Raw genomic sequence first — 17,306 nt, 5'->3', positions numbered from 1 at the left:
TCCAAAACAGTTCTATCCCATCCAGGCATGGACTAGACGCCTGAAGGTGGGCTTATGGTATCCGCACCAAGATGTTAGTAACAAATCCTTAAGTCTTGTAAGTTGCCTGGTGGGGCCTTCATGGATCAACTTGTTTGTCCAGCACATCCCACAGGTGCTTGATTGGTTTGAGATCTGTGGAATATGGAGGCCAAATCAACACCTCGAACTCATTGTTGTGCTCCTCAAATCGTTCCTGAACCATTTTTACTTTGTGGCAGGCACATTATTCCGCTGAATATTATTTCCATGAAACGGTGTATAAGGTCTGCAACAATGTTCAGGTAGGTGGAAGCAGGACCCAAGGCTTCTAAAAATAGCTCGTGGTGATGGGGGAGAAGGGACTATACCTCCCGCCCCATCAGCTTAGGCAGCTACCATCCCACCTGCCTTTTGTCCTTCCCACTGTCGCCAAAGTGCTTGCTCATAGGGGGTCATATGATTGTTGGTTTTTTCTCTGTATGTATTATTGTAGGGTCTACCTTACAGTATAAAGCGCCTTGAGGCGACAGTTGTTGTGATTTGGTGCTGTATAAATAAAATTGAATTTTGTGGAAAAATTGGTCCTTGTGATGAGTTGGGAATTAGAATGCATGGTCTACAATATATTTATGTTAGTAGGAATGGCAAGATTAAGACAAAAACAAAAAGAAGTTGAACCCTGGCACTTCCTCTTCTTTCTTAGCACAAAGTTCATGAAAGGTTGGTTATGAATTTGTGACCCTATTTTTATGACAATATAGTTATAGTAAGGATCTTAAATGTCTCATCTTTTTATTATTCCTAAACCCCATATCTTTTATATGAACTGTTAGCCAGACACATACAATATTAAGATATTGTCACCGTATAATCTGACCAAACTGTTTGGAATGTTAAACATGAAGCAACATTAGCATTCATCCTCAGTGATGTTCACTCCTTTTTTAGCTCCACTTTGGTTTTCTGGCTCTTTAGCTGCCAAACTCTGCACTGCGTTCACCATCTTGTTGCTACCTTTCCCTGACATTTGGTTCTGAGCAAGCTGTGAAGGGTTTCATCAGAGCTTTTTCCTGTGAAAAACAGATGCCTGCTGCTGCTGAAAGGCAGGCTGATGAGAGCAATGAGACTGAAACCAACTGCGTCTTTGGAAACCAGAAACAATGAGCTGAAAGATGCTATAAAGGTTGGTCAAGCTGAGAGAGTGCTATAATGTTAGGTGATAATTCTCTACAGGTGTGTCAGTATGGGTGACATTTATCACATCAGGCATAGGCATTTTGCCCTTTGGAAGATATAAATCTTTATTGGACAGCTTTAGAATAAATCCCATATTATCTGTGAGGCTTTTTCCAGGAGAACAGAAGCAGCAATTTTCCTGCCAATTCAGATTTGGGGTCATTCATTAAACTGCTGTGTTGAGTCAGCCAGACAATATTAGTATTACTGTAAATATGTCTTTTTTTTTATTGCCTTTTGCTCTATCCGGATATGGAAAGATTCCTGATTATTTTGGAAGCCATCAGGAAAATGAAACATGTTATCACTGCCGGCTGTCAAAAGAATGAAACAGCTGTAATAAAAAGAGAAAAAAAATCACAGTTAATCAATGAACGTATAAAAACTTAAGCCAACTGCTGGCTGTCACAGGGATTTAACTCCACCTCGGCCAGATATATGTATTTCCTGTCTTATCTAAGACTGAGACAGTGCCGCCTGTCGAGAACATCCTTTAACTCCATACTGTCACCATCAGCAAGGAAGATTATTTAGTGTGCACTCTTAAAACGTTACACTGCTGCGAACAGATCAGGCTTGTGCTGTTGCAGCAAGATGTTTGCTGCCTTCCCTTGAGTCAGTCCCCAACAGACTGACTCAATGTGCCGAGGTTAAGCTGTAATGACACAGTCACTATCACAGAGTGACATATGGTGTGTGTGTGTGTGTGTGTGAGAAAACTCTTATTTAAGCATATTGCTTGCTCCCAGCTGAAGAAAAAGTGATAATGAGAGAGGTTAAAGAGTTAAAGTGTGAGTGTATATAGAATGGTGTTCATTAGAATAAGTATGTCTCTTTCTATATGGGAGCATATGCCTACTCACACTGAGCAGGTAGCTGTAATAGTTTCATCTCAGCTACACGGCTTTGAAACTCACTGCTGTTCAAAGCATCTGTTTGTGAGAGGTAGCCAATCAAAAGAGAGTCAGCTTGGGAAGCTACTCTACAAGATAAGTCCTAAAATAACAACATGAACTTAGAAATGAACACAATTGGTCTCCTTTAATATACAAAGTGGCAAAAATCAGCTTAGTTATTCAAAAGTAGTTGTTTTTTATATGAATGTGAGGAGAAAATAAGCAGCAGAATGATTAGATTCTTTGATATTGTTTCTTGGAAGTTTAGCCCTGCTGGGATGCCCTGTAGTCACTCATGTCTTTCATTGTTAACATTAATGATGCGTGTTCTGTTATTGAATCCGAACTTACGGTTTTCATACTTACAGTTTCATTCATGCTAGCTGCTAATGTAATCGGAAGATTTTTTATGCTAACATCATCGGTGTGCTGTGGTAGTTAACATGATAGATAGCAAAGACAAAGAATGTTTTTGAAATGCCAGTGTACATATGCATTTCAGCAAGTTGAACTCCGAGCTCTCTGTGTTTACCTGGAGGGACCAAGATCCTAATAAAGTTTTTCAGTTGTGATTGCCACCGAATGCTCGAGCACTAACCTTTACCTCAATATTTTGAAGAGAGGTAAAGGCAAGAAATCCTGTGACAGATAGATTGTTGATAAAGTTCAGATGTTGTTAAGGATTTGTGCAACAGAAACAGAAATAAAAATGTAAAAAACAGGACCTTCAGATTCTGTTGAGGCCACCGTTACTTTGTATGACTGCTGGCCAGGGACGTGCAGAGGGGGGGGGGCTAGAGGGGCTTGAGCACCCGCCCCTTTCCTGATGAGTGCCCAAAGTGCCCTTTTGTTGAGGCAACTTTTAAATTTTTTTTATTTATTTATTTATTTATTTATTTATTTATTTATTTTATGTGTGTGTGCGTGCGGAGTCCTGTCTGTGCCCCTCAACAATAATATTTAACTATTAATCATAGTTTTGCTAAATAAAAGGATCTGGCTTGCATCAGTCACATGATCACATTTAACCAATGATCGCCCTCGACGGCAGAACGCGCTGGTTACGAGCCGGGAACGAGCTCACAAAGAGCACGCGCATTTTTTTGCGGTCCGGAGCTGTAGGAGAAACACAAGTTAACTCAGAGACACAGACTGATGCGACAAAACCAGTAAGTAGGTGTACAGCGTACACTGTAGTGTGCAGCACACAGGAGTATTAGCTTATTACGTACACGTTGGTAAGCTGTCTTGTTGCAACTGACTAACTGAAACAAACGAGCGTGCTGTGTGTGCAACAGCGCGACAAACATTACCTGTCCTTTTATTAACTGCACAAGTAGTGCTGGTCATAGCTGCTGGCTACCTGTGTAAGGCTGTCATGGGTCTGTAGCTCTGTCACCGTTTTAGGGAACATATTTAGTTTTAAAGTAAGTTTCTGGGCATTTCCTGCCTTTCTGGAGGGATTATATTTCACTAAAAAACGATCTAATATGCATGTCCACATAATAATTATTATAATTATAATATATTAAAAAACACACGCTGTATTTTAAAGAACATACATTAAAAAGCAGATTATATTAGATTTATATTTTAAATAAGACAAAATTTGGATTTTACAGCAGTAAAATGATTGTGTCTCTACAGTTTAAAAATGTAATAAGCTTTGCCCTGCACAGAGTGGATAGTGAAACAAATGGAATCATCATAAATACATTATTTCATATTTATTACTTCCCCCTCCTCATTGGTTTATTATTGTAGCTCTAGTAATAAATAATAATGTAAGGATGCCCATAGTATATACAGTATTCTGAAGAAGGTCTAAAATGTCACTGTGTGTGCATGTGTGTGTTTTATTTAGCTGGATTTAAAAAATATTACTCATGATATAACATTGTGCAGACATGGCTGGTAAGGACATGAGGAGGAAACAGTAGGAGCTGTATGAGGCTACTAAAGGCAGTGCTATAACATTTTTCTGTCATCATTTTATTACAGATTAAGTGCAAGAGTTGTTAGGTGTGGATAATTAGATTATAGTTTATTGCAATAGCAAGTTGTGCCTTGTTCTCAGATAGACAGCAAGTGGAGAGTGATATATGAAATGATGGGAAGGAAGGAAGAAGAGAAGCAAAGAGTGATTCACAGGCAGAGCCGAGTTTATGTCACAGTTTTTCGTTGCCTTATGGTTCCAAGCGCTGTCACCAATCTTTGCATTTTGTTATTATCTCGTGACACTTGTTTAATCAGCTACCATCTCTCCTGTGGACTTTTTAATGTCTACAGTCTCAGATCAACACAGCCCTGCCCTTCCCATATTAGATTCTTGATGAATGTGTGTTGTTGTTATTCAGCATGGTTCAATGTGCCCCTTTTTAACTTTGAGCACCCGCCCCTTTAAACCTCTCTGCACGTCCCTGCTGCTGGCCAAACCAACATAGTCAGATCGCTTCGTCTTTTTTGAATGTCATGTCTTTATGGGGCTTTAGACCTTTCTGAACTTGCCATGGAACTAAAAGTCCTGAAGCCTGGAGGCAGAAATAGATTAATTATAACCAACTGTGAAATGCATAAATTGCTGTGACACTGGGATGAAACTTTCTGTCTGTCTGCTATGCAGTCATCTTTAACTATTTGCAAACCCAACTTCATGATGTCATATCCATGCCTTGGCCACGCCATATATACTGTTGGTGTGAACAGGTAGAGATGAAAAAGGAGAGGCGGTTCCAAGCCTCTAGGGATGCCTGCGCCCTGGCGCCTTCACTGGCATCTCTAATCAAAACAGTCAACTTGGATCACAGAGGAAGTCTGCTAATTGAATTCCATTGTTGGATGTTTATTTTAGCCCGTGTGAAGTTTAATTTTAGAACAAATAAACTGGGGCCTTCAACAAGAGAACTCGGAAGGCGAAAAAGTGTGAATTGTAAAGTCCAACCAAATCATTAGTGAGTGTTTATTACGTTGAGTCATTTTAAAACATTAAAAAACATGTTTTCTATCGAAAGACTTTCTTCTGTATGTATACACATGCTAAATGCTCTGACTGAAAAAAATTGGTTTTTCTTTGTAGCGCTGGTCAGCTCCTGCAAAGTGAGCAGAAAACTTCTTAAACCACAGGGGGTGCGGTCTCTGCTTTCTCTGCTTTGTTGTAGCCTTGTTAGCATTTCTGGGAGTTCTCAAAGCTGTGATGTCTAGTGCTGTATTAGTTATTATTAATCTCTGGCTCACTTCTCTGGCTCCCCACACGCCCAACCGCTCATGGCACATGGCTGCTCCTCCCCAGGTCGGACTCTGCTGGAAGTTGCTTCCTGATAAAAGGATTTTTCTTTCCCGCTGTCTCCAAGTGCTTGCTCATACGAGGATGTCTGATTGTTAATTTTCTTTCCATTATTGTAGGGTCTTTACCTTACAGTATAAAATGGCTTGAGGTGAGTGTTGTTGTGATTTGGCACTATATACATATCCGGTCTTTAAGTGATGACATATGAATGCTGATTCCGGGTCCAAACTAATCTGCATTTATTAAGGCTGTTGTGTTCTTAACATGTTTTGTATCTTGTTTTATTTAATCTGAACAAGCCCCTAAAAAAGGGCAATGGTCACTATCGGCCTCTCTTGGGTTTTATTACCACTGTTCGATTTAAAGCTCAGTTTTTAAAACCTTACAATGCAACTACAGCCCAGCCCATGCAGCAGTATATGAATGACTAACCTCGTATTGTGGATGGATTATCTCAGTTGTTCTCCTAACTGACATTTGGTCCGTTTACAGCATCCTGCCATGCGATTGCATTTGTCCCTAACCATCGGAAACCCTTGTGTTAACCTTTATCGAGTGGAAAAAAGTTAGCATTCATCCTCCACCTTCTCTGTGTTTATGTTATGCTAACCTAGCGATCACGTAGCACCTCATTATATATCAGCTAGTCCAACTTCAGTAACCCTACAAACGTCACTGCTGTTTAGTTTTCTGTCTTCATTTATGTTGGAAGTGATAGCGGAGCTGTGCGTTTTAATTTGTATCATAAATCTCTCAGTCAGAACATGGTATATGGTGTTTAGGGGGAAACTAGCAAGCTAACTTTCTGCTAACTTCCACCTCCATTAAATGTAATAAATTCTGTTTTCATGGATGCCTGGATGTTAAACTTAATTGTTTCACCTGGTATAGCAGCAACACTGATCATTTTATTAAAGATGAAGGAATTTAGACAGTTTGTATCTCTTAGTGATGCCACAGTGTTCGTTTGATATTGGGACCTGGAGCGGAGTTTGGACACGGAAACTGCTAATGATGTCAGACATACAGGCCGGATTGAACTGAATTTATAAATTCCCTTGGAATCATACAGTTGTCTTTTAAAAATAAACAGGAAAATGTGAAATTCAGTTCTCTTATGTAGCCCTCATCCATTTTCCACATTTTAATGACGCCATAGCTTGCAGCTTTGGCTTCTTTCCTGTGCTAACCGCTTTATTGTTGTTAACTGATATCAGTTTTGTTAAATAGGAAACAGAAAGTGAGCTCAACTGCACAGTGGACATGTTAACTAGCTGAAAGTTTATAGAAGAAACCCACATGTCCACACCCACATCACCTGACTCAAAGGCATAAAAACAGACTAGCAATGTATACTAGTTCACATCCCATTTTATGAAAGTTTTGGACAGGACAACATACTGACAATTTGTAGAGGCTTTTGGGCATTCAGAAAATACAGTCTGCCTTCAATGTGGCACTAGGGAATGTCTTCAGCCAACTAACAAGGGCATGCTCATCAAATTTCACATCAGTTCAGTCATGAGATACTGTTTCCTGTGTATAAAGTTAACATTTGGCCTAAGGGTGGAAGAAAAGGAGAGACTTCTTCCACTGAGAAGCATAAAAGTGCTTTGAGGGAGACACTCATTTTGTACAACTAGGAGTTCTTATATGACTCTAACCAAATAGCAGTAAAGCTCCCAAAGAGGAGTTCTGTTTTTCTGATGAATCATCCTCAGGGGACCACTAATACCTACAAATAAAAATATTTATTTGCTTGTTTTCCCTTGCACATCATATCCTACTTTCTGCTTGCTTCCTTTAGTGATGGGATTACAGCTGGTCCTAAATGTTGAGCAGCACAGCAATGCTACAAATAGCTTTATGACCCCAAATGTTGTGATTTTCATATGATAAACATTGTCATACTTTGTTTAAGCGTTGGTCTAAATTGCTCTCATAATCAGACCATGATAGAAGAGAACTTAGAACAACCTCATCAATCCCATCCTCTCGTGTGGATGTTTGTTGATTGCTTTCATGGGAGTCGCTTATTAGTTACCTTTATATGAGGGGGGATATCCCAAAGCTTGGTGGATTGGTGGATTTTTTTTTTCTTTTTAACAATGCTGAACACCAGCTCTATTCCATTTGTTTAAGATTTTATTTTCTGAGGTCTGAAATCAGGTTAGAGTGGGCTGTAATGGTGCTGAGGGAGCTGTCCTGATTACCCACCATGCCTTCCAAAAGTAATAATGTCTGTGCTTGAAATATGAGAAACTGCCTCCTATAAGTGTAAATGAAATTGAATTTCCTTTGGCAACCCATAAGTTGACTACAAAGACAGTTTCCCCCTTGTATTTGCAAATTTTCTGCAATATTCCCCTTAATTAAGTTTTCTGCATTTCTGTTCCGCACCATTATTTTACATTAAATATAGTCCCGTTCTGTGTCATTATGGGCAAATAATGTGGAGCTGTCACCGAGTTTAATCAGCATCATTAGCTCTAGTGTGTGCAAAACTTCGTTAGACCTTAATGGACACCATCAAACGTCTGTCATCCCTCAACACCTGCCATCACACTGCTTTAAGGCTATGGTTCTTAGTGCTGTTGTTCCTTAGAATATAATATTTACAGTGTGTTGGCTGACTGTTGAACCTTCTTCTGGGTAATTAGCCACATCCATGTGAAACATGAGTGCGATGGGAAAAAAGAAAAAAAAAGAAAATGTTCCTGTAAGCTCTCCTATGTCCTTGGAACTTTGCTAGGTGAATTCTGATTATATAATCAAGAGTGCTTTCTAGCAAACACCAACAAATATCAGTGAGCGCCATTAGCATTTGTGCTTAAAATATATAAATGAAATGAAAACAATCAGAGCGAACTTAATTGCGATCCATATTCAGCGAGCCAGGCAGCAAAATAACAACACAGCAGATGCCCTCTGAAGTAGCTTGGCAAGGGTTTTTATTGTCATGTAACTGGCTTTCTGCATTCATGCTTTTAATAATACATATTTATTAAATAATGGATTTTTATTGTGGCCAAATGCCTCATAATGGTCTGTTCTGAGCTGCTATCCTTAAGCGATATTCTGAGCGATGCACGCTGTCTTTTACAGCACTGCTGTAGGTACAGTGTCAGCTTGTGTACCCACTTAATATAAATGCCCATTAGCATCTGCACTTTTCCCACAGATAGATTTAGTTGGTGGGTAATTAACCCTGAATGATGCTCATAAAGCCATCTGCTATTGTCTTCCAGCAACAACTCTGTGGTGAAAAGTCAAATGATCAGTGATACCATCACGGCCTGTCCACATGGATACTGTCACTTATTTTGGCTGATTAGAGTTCCATATGTTCTGTGTGAGGATAGATGACATGAACGCTATCATACAGAATATTAGGCTAACACATGTTACTTATCAAATTAATAATGGCTGTTTACCTAAATAAAACATTAATGCCATTAGTAACATATATATTTACCTGTCAGTCAGTTCAAAGTCGCTGCAGTGAAAGAGGCCTGTATCTCTGAAATGCCATCCAACCTTCAGGACCTTAATTTCACATCCACACTTCTTTGCAGGTTGCAGATTATGATACTAGCACAAGATGGCAGCGTCCATTTCCAAGATACTGGTATAGTGGGAGGAAGTACTGACACGCCATACGTTCAATGCAGGCACCTTGTTATTCCCCATCTGGTTCATGTGGACTTTAACTGGGAAAACAGTCCTAATCTGCAGGACCTGTAAATGCTGCTGCTGCACCTTTTTAAGGTGAACATAAGTGCTCACTCCTCTCTCTACTTGTCTTGTTTATTTATTTATTTGTTTATTTAGCAGACGTTTAGACTTGTTCTACAGGAAAAGCACAGGTGGTACTAATCAATTAACAGCAACCTAAAAGTCACAGTCATAACTTCATTCAGAGGAGCTTGAAACTGAAGCAGCTAAATTGGGTTTAGTCCTCTCCCTCTTGCTCTGTCTTCAAACCTGTGATTTCCCAAACTTCCTTTGTTAAAAGACTTGTAGCTGCCCCAGGTAAAGAATGATTAACTTATTTATGTTTATCCTTAGGCAACTTAATCATTTAAATGAGGCTGGGGAAAGATCATAGTCAGGATTCAGGGCTTGCAAAATCACTAGCCCGACGTCCCGGAGCTAGCGATATCTCCGGTTGGGCGACTAAAATCTATCTCAGCCCCGCCCGTCGGGCTATATGATAACCCGACGGGCTATCATATAGCCACTTGGGTGGTTCGAGCCCTGGTTGCTCCAGTCTCAATGCCAAATATCTTTGGGCAAGATACTAACCCCTAATTGCTATCCATGTGAATGATAGATAGAAAGCACTTAAGGATAGAAAAATGTGCATGGATGGATGGGGTAACCCATATGGAAAAGAAATAGTAAAAACTTATATGTGATTACTCATGAAAGTGACCACTTTCATGAGTAAATCATATAAGTAAATCACATGATTTACTCATGAAAGTGGCCACTTTCTCATTACTTTCATACATTGTTTTAGTAAGTATCCAAAACATACAAGTTTCATTATATAATTTTTCAAGGGATCTTATATCTGTTTTCACTCTTATATGCTTTTCATACAAGTTTCACACAAGACAGATACAAACTTTATAAGATTTATATATATCTTTTCCATATGGGAACCTTTCAGCACTGTGGGTGCTTTTCCAAATATGGATGCTCTCAATTCCAGATGTTTAAGCTACCAATCACACCCCCACAGCCCATCTGTCACTCCTAGTGGAATTATAACAGGAATCCGCTCTGAGCCCCTTCTTGTTTGCAGTGGTGATGGACAGCCTGGCAGGCTGCTGGAGTTTGATGTTTGCAGATGACACTTTGATCTGTAGTGAGAGTAGGGAACAGGTGGAAGAGCGCCTGGAGAGGTGGAGGCATACACTGGACAGAAGAAAGGCAATAGAAGCAAGACTAAAATATTTGTGTAAATGAGAGGAAGGGGAGGAATGGGTGGAAAAGTTAAAATGCAAAGAGTAGACATTGTGAAGGTAGAAAATTTCAAAATACCTGAGGTCAATCATTCAAAGCAACGGACGGTACGTAAGACAGCCAGGTTGGAGTGGGTGGAGATGAGTGTGAGGGGTGATTTATGACAGAAGGATAGCAGCAAGAATGAAGGGGAAGGTTTACAAGCTCGTATGGTTTGAGACAGCTGCAGTGAAAAAAAGACAGGAATCTGAGCTGGAGGTAGCAAAGTTGGTAGCTGAGATGGTTGAGACATGTACACAGGAGCCATAGAGGATATACTGAACAAAGGATGTTGAAGATGGAGCTGCCAGCCAGGAGGAAAAGAAAAAGACTTCAGAGGAGGTTCATGAATGTCATGAAGGAGGACATGTGGAGGCTGGCTGTGACAGATGTGTTGGAAAAGCTGATATGTATCACCTAAATAGTAAAATGTCTCAGTTGAAAGAAATGACATGATATCTATGCTTGGTTATGAGCAAAAATTGGTATATAGGTTTGCAAATCACTGCAATCTATGCAGTTTATGAGTTTATGTAACACTGCTATGTTTATCAAGCTGTTCAAGGGACAGCCTTGTGTGAGAAAGTTGTGTGCAATGTTGGTCTTAATATAGATGCAAACCTTTTCAGCAAAAAATCCATTATCCATTTTCATTAAAAAATATTAATAATATTGCTTGCGTTGTCTTCAGAAGTCAGCAGTCAGAAGTACAAAATAATGTCTGGGATAAGGCCTTTTATAAATGATGACACCTTGATGTAAACTCACATACTCACATATAGTAATTCAATTTAATTCAGTTTTATTTGTACAGCGCCAAATCACAACAACAGCTGCCTCAAGGTGCTTTGTATTGTAAGGTAGACCCTTCAGTAATACATACAGAGAATAACCCAACATTCATATGACCCCCTATGAGCATGCGCTTTGGCAAAGGAAATGTGGGAAGAAAAAACTCCCTTTTAACAGGAAGAAACCTCTGGGAGAACCAGGCTCAGGGAGGGGCGGGGCCATCTGCTGCGACTGGTTGGGGTGAGAGAGGGAAAACAGGACAAAAGACATGTTGTTGTTCATATAGTACAGTGGGAGGATCTCTATACTATAAAGCCGGTATGCTCATGTACTGTTAAATCCAACATTAACTCACATATTAATTCTGTTCTCCACCAACTGAGTGTAAATATGTATATATATGTCTCTACTGAGGTAGGAAAATAAGAGCAAACCCATCAAACTGAGGACTGTGAAATCAATGTTTTAAAAGATGGCAAAATGCTCTATAAAGCTAAAAGGGACTGCTCAAATGTCCAAGACAGGATTTTAATTAGATAGGTGTTGGTTGGGGTTTTTAATGTGTCTTGTACTACTATCATTACTGTTTCATTTCTTTTGACATGTCCATTAGACAACAAAAGAGTAAATCAAATATCACAAAACTCTCAGAGGTAACACAGAAAAGTTAAAGCCATACATTCACGGTTGACACTGGGTTTAAATAAATACAAAGTGATACACAGACAGTACTAATTGCATTGGTAAATGTTGTTAATTTGGAAGCAGAGTCGTGGGTGCAGGGTCTAGACAAAGGGACAGATGACTGGTGAAGACAAAACAAAACACTGCTGCAAGTTTTAATGAGGCAACGGGGGACTGCCCATCAAACACTCATATCTCAGATAGAAAGTACAAATACCCACATATGCACACACGCTTTAGTGCACTATGCACACACATATGTACACAACAGGAAATAGAGTCGTGAGTGCAATATGCAACACCCACAAAGAACCTTGCCATACAGAGGTTTAGCTGATTTGCTGCACCTCTGATGAATTCTGTCTTCACCAAAACATGCCTGTCTCAGACCCGACTGATGAGCTTAATGGGTCAAAAGATTAAGCCCAATATTCCCCATGTCAGACATGTCAATCATAGCGTGGTGAGCTGCATTTACAATGTTACAGCAATATCAGAGATTACGCTGTGAAATGCAGGCCTAAATACCCCTGCATTACACCGCTGAAATATAGACCTAAAAATCCAAGATTATACTTCAGTGAAATAAAGCCTTTAGGCCTAATCCATATTCAAAGTCTTGTCTCTAGCTGGGCTGTTGGCCTCTGTAACCTAGTTCTGATGGCTGTTATTGGGGAAAGCTGCTTTGTACTGGTCAGTTGTGTGATGAGGGCTTGGACACGGTCTGTCAAGTTGACCTATATTTGGCTGCCTGCCCTGTCTGCAAAATTAAAAAACAGATCTTCCTTTGCGTTTTATTCTATAGGCAAATTGGGCCTTCTCCACTTTCGGTTTCAATTCTCTGATCAAGCTTGGATGTACTGTCAGGTTAAATTTTTAATGCTTAATCAAGCCAAAGTAAGGAGAGACTGAACACAGTGCAGGATCAGGACATCCTTCACCATCAATGTAGGAATTTCTAGTGTTGGTGCAGCAATGTATTAGTATGCATGGTGATTTTTGGGGGGAGGGATTAATGCTAACACCACCATGCTGAGGTAGCCCCACTGACAATGCTAAGCTCTACTCACACAGACCTAGGGACCAGTTGGCTGATCGCCAGAGAAAAATGTGCATTGGTGTCACTGGCATGCTTGGTCGCAAAGAAGTATATGGTACTGCACAAAAAAAACCCTCCATTGGATTGCTTTGGTTGCCAGTAGATTGCTGCAGTAGCACATAGTTTCTCTGGAAGATGCTAACTGGTCTTCAACCACTTGCCAACTACTGGCTTAAGCAGTAGTGAAAATGTGAATGTGAAATGCACGGAAGTGAAGTGGTTGGTTGGTAAGGCACAACATTTTGGTTTGTGATGCACTTTTTCGAGTTTTACTCCCACTCAGTGGTTGGTGTGTGTTTGCAGACAAATCTTCATCTTCTATGCAAACTACAGGCAACCCCAGCAATTTGCAAACAAGGAAAACAACTAGGAGGCTTTGATGTAGAACGTTCATTCCTACTAATGTTACCCAGCAAAAGCCAGCAACGATTCTCCAGCTGGTTGAGAAATACGCATCTTTCCCTATTGAACCTAGGTTGCTAGGGTGTTGGTCATGTCTTTAGAACTGAGGCTGAAGTCTGAAATTATGACATCTAGAACGCACAATGTTTGTCACCATCCTAGTTTCTGGTAATATAGTTTCAGTCCATACGGTAAGTGCTTCATTGCATAAATTAGTGGTAGTACATAAAAAATCTGGAATCACCAAAGTCTGTAGGACTTCTGGGGCTTTTTAAACAGCTTGTCTGTCATACAGGTCCTGAATCTATGGAGGAATTCTGACACACTTAAGATGGTGGTTTTGCTTCATATGCCTGCAAACAGGGTCCGTCATAGTTTGGGGCAACATTTCAGCCACTGGTGTAGAGGATGGTGTTAAAATTAATGGAATTATAAACACATAAAATTATTGTCAGATTTTGATCCCCCATGCAGTACCAATGCATACCTGGATTGAAAAAGCGAACACTGGAACACCATCAGTCACGGATTGGCGTCCCCAAAGCCCGGATCTCTAACTTATTGAAGCAGTGAGGAGTCATCTTTACAAAGAACCTTACAAAAGGAAAAAAACCTCCAAATAAGAGCTTTGAATGTCCTTCAAGAAGCATTGAGAACTATTCCTGAAGTTCCTGAAATGACAAAAAAGCTACCTGCAAAAGTTTAGTTTGTGATGAAGAATAAATGGTAGTTGTAGCAAATAATGACTCAAGCTTTTTAGAATTGTAGAAACTCTGTATTTTGATTTATGTTTGCACATTTCAATAAATCACTGGACCTATTTCCCATTTTCCTAGCAACATAAAAAGAAATGAGGTGTGGCTCAAGAGTTTTTTCCACAGTACCATATTTCCCAAATTTATTTTCAAACACTCTTAGTTTTTAATAGAAAAAATACCCAACCAGACTTCAACTCATTTTGTAAGCCCTGCATAAATCATTTCAGAAGTATTCCCTATGGAGAAAACAGAAATGTGCAACGATAAAAAGCAGAGATGTGGGGTGATGATGTAAGAGATGTGCAAACATGATGAGTACATCATGGCTGTGCAATCAAGACTAAGCAAATAGATTAGGTAGGCTAATGGATGAATGGGCTTAACAGCGGTAGTAATGGGATACAACTCATAAACAGGCATATGCGGTAAAGTCATAATGCGGTATGAAGAACAGCTGCAGGTCATTGCTCAGATCTAGAAATTCCCAGTAGTTAAAAAGGCTCTGTTAAGCGAACATTGCCTCACTGTTAAAATGTTCATTTGTACCAGTCATGCTGCTGGTGTGAAAAAAGGCCTATTTCCCAAGTATGCACTGCATGCGTGACTCAGCGTGGCATACAGTGGATGGTGGATCAAAGACAACTACTGAAGTGACTTGAATTATCTGTCTTCTCTGTTGAACTACCAAGTCACTGAAACTGCAGGATCTTATTCTTGTGTTCCGATACTTCCAAAAGGAGTTCTAATTTCTTTTCTGCCTTTTTTCTTTTTTATTCGCTGGCCTAGTTTCATCTCCGTCATATTTTAAGAATTGTATATCATTTTATTCAGTGCGGAGATTTTTACAAAACAGTTTTCTAAACTCAAGGGTCAGGCTTTATTGTCCCCACAAGGAAATTCGCTGTGTTAATAATCTGTGTTTAGGCACAATGTGGTACTCGGTGTGGCAAAAAAATATGTCCACCATAGACTGTAAGAAACAGATGTCACTCATTGGTTTGTCACTGAACAAAGTGCTCTCCATCATACTCAACCCATCTCAAGTGTACAGTAACTCTTCCTTCTGTGACAGGTGAACAACACTTGTCAGGCACCAGATTTCACACAAATATTTCGGTATTGTGCTTTCTTGCAGTTGCTTTTTTTATAGTACACATATTATTTATTAAAGCAATTTGCACTACTCTCTTATACAATCTTGGTCTTATTTAACTTAAAATCATTTTTATGTTTTATTTTCTTTGTTTGTTGTATACTGTTGTATACATAAAAACTTTGCACCATCTCACAGTATAACGTCCTCACTATGCACCTGCTTTTATTCTCTAAGCAGCACCAGCCATTGCAAGCTTTCCTCATTGGCTTCATTTTTCACCAACATGGTACGGTGGCCCTGAGAGGCCAAATGGACATCAATTTAAGAAAACACCAGCAATAAGAAAAATGCTGCAAAAGCACACAAAACACAATGGAAATAGGAAAAAACAAAACACAAATAGGAAAAATGAAAAGAGAAATAGGAAAGAACAGATTTCCAAAGCACAAGGGAAGTGTTTCTGGGGAGACAATAACCCGACGGACCACTTGCAGGAACCAAAATATGCTAGGTAAGCGTGTTGTAATCTCATGATTCATATAATACTGATGACGGATTTTTAGGCTAATAGTTAGGCTAACACACTTACCTCTCATCTTTTCTTTCCTCGCAAAACCGATACATCCTCCACTTCTTTTAAGTGTCTCCCAGCGCAATTCTTAGCATATTTTGGTTCCTGCAAGTGGTCCGTGCTTTGGAAATCTGTTTTTTCACATTTCAGTTTTCGTTTTTTCTATTTCTGTTTTCTTTTTTCCTATTTCCGTTGTGTTTTGGGTGCTTTTGCAGCATTTTTCTTATTGCTGGTGTTTTCTTAAGTTGCAGTCCGTTTGGCCTCCCAGGGTCAGCGTAACATGGTGGCCACAGGGGCTGCTGTCTAGCAAATGTTACAGGTTTCTTCTTGAAAGCTTAAAGATGGAAGCAAACATTCATCTGACTGAGAAGGCCTCAGCGACAGCTGCCATGAACCAGGACCCAACTCTGCTTACAGAAACAAAAACATAGAACACAGGAGCGAGATTTCCAGAGGGGATGAGACAAATCATGAAAAGTGGAGGGATGACACTCTGTGATGATGACTACTGAAAGAGCAAAGAGTGGTAAGAGAAGCAGAATAGGCAGGGTTGAGTTTCCTTTTAAATGGACAGTACAGCTCATGCTTTACAGTTGTGCCGGCAGACGCAGAGAGTACAGATTTCAGAAAATTGAGCTGACAGGAAGAATGTGAAGCATGTAACGGTGTCACAGAGCCAGATAAGCAGCATGTTTATGAGGTACAGTGCATCCTCGGAGAAGGTGAGGCTGAGAGAGCTCAGGTGCATTGTAGCATTGCAGGTTCAAATTCAACCCACAACCTTGTGGGTCATCCTCCTTCTGTCACCCTCCTCTGGGTGCTGCCTAATAAAGCAGAAATGTGCTGAAAAAGATGAGCACGCACTGAAACAGGTCAAGTGAAGAGAAGTGAGGGAGGAGAACACAATAGTGGGGAGGCACGAGGAGGAAAGAAGGAGCGAGAGAGATTACGCGTAAGCAGCAAAGTGGGTGGAAGTGAAAGGTTTTGGTTTACAAACAGTGATTTGGGAAACGGAGAGCAAAAGAAACACTCCAAAATGGAAGACACGTAAAGCCAGGTCAGCCATATTAGCAGCCTTCAGTGACCAGAGATTGTTGCCTAGCAGCATGCAAGAATAGTTTTCTCCTCTTATCATGTCTTTTCTTCATATTCCATCAACCTCCTCCTCTTTTCTCCTCACCTCGCCTCCATCTCTCTGCTGTCTTCTCTGGGCTGTCATCCTCACTCTCATTCATTTTTCCCTTCACCCCCCCTCCTCTCCGCTCACAGGCTCCACTTTTCTTACCTCGGCATTAGGCTTGTGCTGCCTCATGCCAGCAGCACAGTTTTACGTGTGTGCACGTGTGTGTGTGTGTGTGTGTGTGTGTGTGTGTGTGTGTGTGTGTGCGTCTGTGTGTGTGTGTGTCTGTGTGTGCGCATTCCTCATTCCAATCCTTTCCCCAGTGTATAAATCTG

The 17,306-nt window shown here is 40.2% G+C and overlaps 1 protein-coding gene across 6 annotated transcripts in view; it reads left to right on the top strand.

The window, feature by feature from the left end:
* Nucleotides 1-17,306, top strand: part of ctnnd2b (catenin (cadherin-associated protein), delta 2b) — a 234,192-nt gene that overhangs the window by 27,480 nt on the left and 189,406 nt on the right. The window contains exon 1 of one of the 6 annotated variants that reach the window (XM_080861366.1): nucleotides 3,256-3,322. The exons of the other annotated variants lie outside the window; for them this stretch is intronic. The gene's annotated coding sequence lies outside the window, so the exon portion shown is untranslated. Of the gene's footprint in view, nucleotides 1-3,255; nucleotides 3,323-17,306 lie in introns of those variants that run through there. 6 annotated transcript variants of the gene reach the window in all.

Source organism: Rhamphochromis sp. 'chilingali', assembly GCF_963969265.1.
Source record: "Rhamphochromis sp. 'chilingali' genome assembly, chromosome: 16".
Classification (NCBI taxonomy): Eukaryota; Metazoa; Chordata; class Actinopteri; order Cichliformes; family Cichlidae; genus Rhamphochromis; species Rhamphochromis sp. 'chilingali'.
This window is presented reverse-complemented; position numbering and strand designations above follow the sequence as displayed.